Raw genomic sequence first — 8,249 nt, forward strand, 5'->3', positions numbered from 1 at the left:
ATATATATATATATATATTTTTTTTTTTTTTAAGAAAAGCAACAACGATAAAGAATCTAATTTCTGCAATTCTACTTTAAATGTCTTGGGTTTTTAATCCTGCTTTTTGTACAAAAGTAATTCTTAGTAATACTTGCCCAGAGTACTACATCTGTTAAAAGCAGCATTTCTAGTTAAAGAATTAACCGTGTTTCAATAATGGACACCACTGTGCACAAACTCAGGATTCCAACTGTACAGAATGTGAAACAGACACACTGAATGAGAGAGACTGAAGGCTTCAAGAGGCTCTCAAAATTCCCACCATCCTAAAACTAGTAACTCGTCTTTCTAGTCTGAGCATTACGAGTTGGGGACCACCATCACATTGTCCATCACCATCACAATGGCTCTCATTCCCTGAGTGCCCATCACAGCAAGGCCTCCCAGCTACCTGCACAGGAGATAGCGTTATGCACATTTGACAGAGGACAAGATTAAGACTCAGAGTGGTTATGTAAGCTGCTCAAGGCCACAGGGCTAGAGAGTGGCTGAGTTACAGTGTAAACCTGGGCAATTTGACATCATGTTCTTTGGTTATATCACGCTGGTGTAGGGACACATTACTAAAAATTTAAAGAGGGAGAATACAAGGACAAGAAACTTGAAATGTATGAAGAAAACAGGATGCAAAATTTTATTCTGTGTTTGAATTTTCTCTTTAGAATCAGTGTGTAATACATTTAAAGAAGGGGCATCACTATGTAACCTACAGCTCTTAAGAGGATAATAAGAAACTATTTTCAACAGCTTTATGTCAATACATTTGACAACGTGGATGAAATAGACAAAATTCTTAAAAGACAAAGGTGACCAAAACTGACCCAAGAAGAAAGTGACAACTTGAATCCCTCTGTCAGTGAAAGGAATTGTTGTACAACAGTTCTGTATCCAGACTGTGGCCATGACTACACAACTTAATCCAATCACCAAAATTGATCAAACTATAGACTTAAAATGAGTGAATTTTATTTATGTAAATTATAGCTTAAAACAAGGAAAAATGTAAACACTTATTGTTTCCATTTTGGCCATCTACTCGAGTAAAAACGTAATTGATTGTTAATAGTAATAGCACGAGAATAGTACTATAATGTTGGCTATGCATCCTCAAGGGATTCTCTCCCCAACAGTCTCACTCAGCATCTTGGGAGAACTTTCACATGAATCACAAGCAGCCTTCAAGGTTCTCATCTTGTTCATGACACGTCCCCCAAAGAAGATCTTATTCAAATTTAGGGCAAAGCATCCATTTGGTTATGATATCATCAGTGAAGCAGAGATTTACCTGGAAACTATAGTGTTGACAAGCCCCTCAAAAAGAACAGGGAATCTCAACCATTTCTCTCTGCCTCGGGAAAACATGATTCCTATCTGGTAGACAGTTGGTACAGTGGGCTGGCACTGGGGGTGCAGGTTAACTGCAAACACTCACACTGCAAGATCAGGACTTGGTCTTGATTGGGGCTAAGTGTGCGTGTCTTGGACTGGCATAGGCTCCCTTAAAAACAGGCAGGGATTCTGACATGTTGTGATTGGGCACTGTTGTCAAGGTGCCTTTCTGCCTCTCCCTGTTTCTCAGCCAGGGTAGGGGCCCTTATGTGAGACCCAGAGAAAACGGTAGATGGCAGAATACAAAATGGTTCTCACCCTGTCCCTGAGTGCCCAGACTTCAGAAGTACCAGGAGTGAGCAGCCTCATTTCCACAGTCAGCGTAGGGGATTCTCTAGCCGTGGGAAAGTAGAAAGTGGACAGTATGGTGAGAAAGTTAGGGGAAAACTCCTTGGGGAGTTACGGTCTCAAGGAAATTTCCGGGAGGCAAATTGCAGGACTGAACTGAGAAAGTGTTAGAATTCCAAGTTTGGAGAAACACGGAAAAAAAAAAAAGAAGAGAGAGCAGGATATAAGACTTGTGGGAGACGCAGGGGTTGGACTTGGTTTAGAAAGATGCCTGTTAAAATGTAGAATGCTCCGTTCCTGAAATACTGGGACTGTTGACCTGAACGGAACATGCTGAGTTCAACACAGGCTAATAGAAACGCAGGGTCAGAGAGTGGAGGGAAAAACAGTAAGCTTGGAATAGGAAAAACAGGTACTAAAAAATGGTGGGAGGCAACCTTCTAGGCTAGATGTCACAAATTTGTAGATTATAGATGTATGAAGTGTTGGAAGAAGCCGCTCTGAGGAAACATTCTGCAAAGGTGGTAGACGTTTCTGTACAGCAAACTTTTGACGGATTTCCCCCAATCCGGTTTCAAGTTCAGGGCTGAATTCTGAACTGGCAAACATTGGCTGGCACACTGTAAAGGTGAAACCCAAACCTCTCTTTTGTTTTGCCTTCACAAATATTCCTCATCTGTCACTAATGTTCTATGCCTGTGATATCAACGTGAGTCTGGATCAGGTGTCAGCAAACACAGCCCCTGGGACAAATCCTGTCCACCACCACTGTTTTTTACAGTCTGTGAGCTAAGAATGCTTTTTACATTTTTAAATATTGGGGATAGGGGAATCAAAAGAATATTTTATGACGTGTGAAAATTATATGAAATTCAAATCTCAGTGTCCATAAATGAAGCAGCATTGGAACGTGACCACGGTCCTCCGTTTACATGTTGTCTGCGCAGAGTTCAGTAGCTGTGACAGAACCTGTACGCGACTATCTTATCACTTTGCACTGCTGCTTGGTGTGCTTGCTGCCCATCACCGTGATGCAGTGACCTGAGTACCAAGCACAGCACTGGGCTGTGTATGACCAGTGCATACCCCATCCTGTCAGAACAAGAAAAGTTGATGGCCTCTTTGTGCTTTGAAGGTACAGTGGAGTGTGGGCTATTTTGTTACCGCATCAGGTGGCAAAGCATTCTTTGGGATGCAATGCCACTATAGCTGTGCCAGGAGAATATAACAGAGGTCCCCACTACCAGGCTGAGCCGTCATCACAATGTCCCCAACTCCCAGGAAAGCAATGATCAAAAAAATCAGAGAATTTAAAACAGCACCCCAGGACAGAATTTCTTTACAAAAGAAATGAAAATGAGGCTACGGACCCCCAGGAAGCTACCAAGCAGTTCATTTTGTAAGCCAAGCAAGGAAAACCATATGCCAATAGTGAGGCAATTAATTGTAGCAGGCAAAGAAACATGTCCAGGGAACATAAACTTGTTGTACATTACTATTAGCCTTTTGGGGAGAACAGCGCTTGAGGAGTTAGGACACCAGGAGCGACATCTATAGTTAAAAAGCGAGGCAGGGGGCTTCCCTGGTGGCGCAGTGGTTGAGAGTCTGCCTGCCAATGCAGGGGACACGGGTTCGTGACCCGGTCCAGGAAGATCCCACATGCTGCGGAGCAGCTGAGCCTGTGAGCCATGGCCGCTGAGCCTGCGCTCAGCAATGGGAGAGGCCACAACGGTGAGAGGCCCGCACACCACAAAAAAAAAAAAAAAAAAAAACGAGACAGAAGATGCAGCATGTGAGCATCCTTGGCTCTTGGTGTGTCCACGGAACTGGATGCTATTGCTCAGCTGTATATTCTAGGGCTCAGTGAGAGGCTGGAGTGACTGCAGGCTCAGGCTCTCTAAACAGTCTGAAAAAAAAAAAAAAAAAACGAGACAGAAGATGCAGCATGTGAGCATCCTTGGCTCTTGGTGTGTCCACGGAACTGGATGCTATTGCTCAGCTGTATATTCTAGGGCTCAGTGAGAGGCTGGAGTGACTGCAGGCTCAGGCTCTCTAAACAGTCTGCGTGGAACAACTAAAGGTGAGGATACTTCCAAAGAGGTTGAGGAAACACTAGTTCAGTACAGCCTAAAGTGGAATCAGCTAGGATGTTATTACCCATGGTGGTAAAAATGTGTGGGACAGACACACAGATAAATTACAAATTTACAAAGCTTGTGAAAATGTAAGGTGTTTAAAGCTATCTCCTATACCATCAGGTACTTGGCAAAACAAACAAAATCTATTGTGTGTCACTGAATCAATAGTGTCAACAGTGCATGTGACATTCCCTCCATGGACCTGACCACTATTTTGAGCTCAAGACAAATTTTCTCATTGAGAAAAATTGCTCTCAACCACTACTATTGAGTTTTGTTTTGTTTTTTAATTAATTTATTTAGTTTTGGCTATGTTGGGTCTTTGTTGCTGCGCGTGGGCTTCTCCTCGCGGTGGCTTCTCTTGTTGCGGAGCACAGGCTCTAGGCGTGTGGGCTTCAGTAGTTGTGGCTCGCGGGCTCTACAGCGCAGGCTCAGTAGTTGTGGCCTAGGGGCTTAGCTGCTCCGTGGCACATGGGATCCTCCCGGACCAGGGCTCGAACCTGTGTCCTGTGCATTGGCAGGCAGATTCTTAACCACTGTGCCACCGGGGAAGCCCACTATTACTGAGTTTTAAAGGGTTTGGAAATTAGCTTTTGCTGCAGGCTCAGTTCACCTTCTTAGTGAATCCACCTAAAACTGTAGGACAAAAATCACTTAGGTGCAAAATTTACACTGTGATAGTTATTTCAATGACAACTGACACTCTTTGAATCACAAGTCATGTCAGACTGCTCTATATATTAATACTTTCCATGCTGTTAAAATTAAAAGCAGCAGCAAGATCTACTTTCTCCCATCAATGTGCAGTGGACAATTTCTAAGCCCAGACTAGTTCTAGCAGTGCTTCTCGAACCTTGGTTTCCATACTTCAAAATCCACTTAGCTGTGTAATCGAGGAGCTGCCACCTGATATTCAATTGCAAGATATTAATCTACAATGTCATGACCCACTAAAAGGCAGATATCAAGAGAGAAGAATGCAATAGAATTTCATGGGACTTCCTTGGTGGCTCAGTGGTTAAGAATCCGCCTGCCAATGCCCGCACCGCAACGAAGAGTAGCCCCCACTCGCCGCAACTAGAGAAAGTGTGCGCGCAGCAACGAAGACCCAACGCAGCCATAAATAAATAAATACATTTATAGAATAAAGTTTAAAAATTTTTCACAAAAGGCTTTCAAGCCAGAGTTGTGTTAAATTAAAATCATAAACTTGTGGACTGATACGAATATTTGGCAGGACATACATGTGCGAAAGGACATTTTCAAAGATAAAATGTCATCATGGTAAGAGGTAGACACTTACAAGAGATTTTCATAAGAAGGTGCCCTAACCCTGATGTCCAATTAAGTTAAATGTTATTCCCCAACAAAAAAAAAGAACCCCATTCTTCTCATTACACCTGTATTACCAAAATTGCACTAAGGTATCATATTGCAAATTTTGTCAATACAACTTTTGTGAAATCTTGTTTTCTCTTTTGTTATAAATTCCTACACCATGTACCTTATTTTGTCCTTTGGCCCAGAAAGCTTAACATATGTGCTATCTGGCCCTTTCCCAAAAAGTTCACAGCCACTGGTCTAGATTAAAACAGTAGATCTAACCTAGAACCATCACTTTGATTTTCTTAGAAAACACTCCTGCCTGTGGCCCCGGCATTTGGACTTCGGGCAGCCGCTGCGTCCCGGGGCTCACTGTGGCTTGGTGGCTGGCAGGGACTGCACACCTGTGTCCTGTTACCTGACCAGGCAGGAGAGGTGCACTGACTTCTGCTCCTATGCATGCCCTGGGGGGAACTTGGGGAAGACAGTCATAAAGGACCTGGGGAGAGGATTTACCTCTCTTTGGTCTCACGTGAATATCAGTAAAGGGGCAAGGACTGGAAACAGGGCCTTATAAAGGTTGACACAGGCCTCTTCCGTTGCTCTCTGCTCTCTGCCCTTGGAGGGGACAGCAGTGACCCTGATGTCCACAGGCCTGGCCATAAAAACCATCGAAGTCAGAACAAGCTATGCTGAGCAATGCCACCTATGCCTGCAGACCACTAGGACTGCCTCTGAGGACATGCCGGCCAGGGTCTTCAGGGGCCAGATGTCCAAATGCAACATGCCTTCCAGAGGGGAGTGCTCTGCCCCCTCTTGGCATCTTTTCGATTATTTTTCTCTTTTTGGGTTATTCCATTTAGCTTTACATCTTTTCCTCGGAAATCCAGGCAGCTGTTGTCAGCAGTGTTTTCCTTTGACTTGGGCCAATTAGGAACCAGAATGGGACCAAGGAGTGGTGGCTTCTGGGCTTGGCTTTCATCTGAGCCTTCATCCAGACTGTGGAGGGGCAAGAGCAGCTCAGGGATTGCCATGGACCCAGCCGCTTATCAGGGCGAAGGATCCAGGCTCAGACAGTAAGAAAGGCAGGCACACCTGCTGGATGGACACAGCACCAGTCACGCGCCAGGGTCTGGGACCCAGGCCTCCTTGGTTACAACAGACACTCTTCAAAAGCTCTTCTCAGACACTGCCTCACCCTCACACTCACCTAAGGGAAATGAATATCACCCCTCTTTAAAATAACGGTATTAAGTCAGAGGTTGAAAATTCCTTAAAATAGAAATAATCTTTTGAGAAACTATGAAGCACTTGGACTTAAAAGTATTTTATTTAGGTACTGGATTGTAAAGCCATTTCCTCTTCTGGATACACAGTAGCCAGGTCCCAAAGAGCTAGGAAGGAATTCTGTTTCCTACATCATCAGAAGCAGATGTGGGATTGAATTTGACACTTTGTTCTTCATTGTGTTACAGTTTCCTTATTTTATTTTCTTTCTGTTCCATGTAAAGAAGGAATATGTACTTTCCATCAAATTATTATTATTTTTTTGTAGTACGCGGGCCTCTCACTGCTGCGGCCTCTCCCGTTACGGAGCACAGGCTCCAGACACGCAGGCTCAGCAGCCATGGCTCACGGTCCCAGCGCTCCGTGGCATGTGGGATCTTCCCGGACCGGGGCACGAACCCGTGTCCCCTGCATCGGCAGGCGGACTCTCAACCACTGCGCCACCAGGGAAGCCCAATCTTCAAATTGTTTTTATTACAGGTAAACTTACAAAAGTTTGTGTTTGTAGGACAATCAGGAATGCAGGGAATGTTTGATGACTGGATGAACCAAAAGCCCTGAGATGCCGGAAACTCCGCGGGGCTTTGATGCTCAGGGCAGTCTGCCACCTGCTTACTTTTTGGGTGAGTTTCCATGCTTAGAAAGCACAAAAGTGCTTCTCGTAGTTCCTGATAAAAATGTTCCCAATAATTCCTAATCCTATACAACATGCTTTTTTTAAAAAAAAAATACTTTCAGAACTGTTACTATTTACCCTATTTAATAGATCAGGACCCAGAGGCTCAGAGGAATACGGTGCCCTGGGTGATGGAGAGAGACAGTAGGCTAGGAAGAGGCAGGCTCCGAGGCTATATCTCAGGTGTGCCATCCAACACATCGCAAGGTGGTGGCGAGAAACAGGACCAAGCAGGGCTGGCTCTCTCTATTCACTCTGTGGCACATTGGTCTTTAGAAGTCATCTTTAGTAAGTATTTCTACTAGGCCAGTATAATACTTATGTTAAGTGACAAAAGTGGGATATAAGGTTTTATGCGTGTTTATACGTGTTATCTTTACTGCTTAGAAAAAAAAAGTGATCAAAAACTTATTAAAGACAGTGAAGGAGATGGGAAAGAGATATGCCAAAATATCGTCAGTGTTATCTCTAGGTGATGGAACTATAGGTTGTTTTTATTTTCTTCCTTCAATTCCTCCACATTTTCTAAGTTTTCTACAGGAGCACGTACCTCAGTTGTAGGTTCTTTTGCATGCAATACGCACACATGTATTTTAAGTCCTGGAACCTAATAAATTCAGAACAGACCTGATGAGTGAGAGGGAGAAATCTGATTTCTTGGGCTGAAGACTTGCAATTGCTTATTTGAAAAGGCTCAGAGAGAATCAGGCAAAATTAATAAAGCAAACCACAAATTTTTCCTTAAATTTTTAAGGAAATTGCAATAACAACACTGCAGTTTTCTTGCAACGAGAAATAACGCAATCACTCAGCAAATGATTTGACTCTGGAAATGGAAGCAGTTGGACATCATCTCCTAGGGCAGCCTATAATGTCACCCACCCAAGTTTGGGAACACTAAGTAACCAACTTGGTGATCTGGCAGTAATTTAGGTAATGGTAGATATAACCATTTTTAAATGTTTAAAACTGAGAGTGGTTGTTGATTTTAATATTTGACTGTATTACTTTTTTTCTCAACAATTTGACATCGTTGAAATCTACAGCACTTCCTAGATTTGGATTAGTTCCCTTTGCTTTTCTTTCCTTCTGTAAAAGACTCTTTC

At 43.4% G+C, this 8,249-nt stretch overlaps 1 protein-coding gene across 1 annotated transcript in view; it reads right to left on the reverse strand.

Moving 5' to 3' along the window:
- Positions 1-8,249, reverse strand: part of SRD5A1 (steroid 5 alpha-reductase 1) — a 24,069-nt gene that overhangs the window by 11,405 nt on the left and 4,415 nt on the right. The gene's annotated exons all lie outside the window — the stretch shown is intronic.

This window comes from Lipotes vexillifer, unplaced genomic scaffold (assembly GCF_000442215.2).
Source record: "Lipotes vexillifer unplaced genomic scaffold, Lipotes_vexillifer_v1.1 scaffold1463, whole genome shotgun sequence".
Lineage (NCBI taxonomy): Eukaryota > Metazoa > Chordata > Mammalia > Artiodactyla > Lipotidae > Lipotes > Lipotes vexillifer.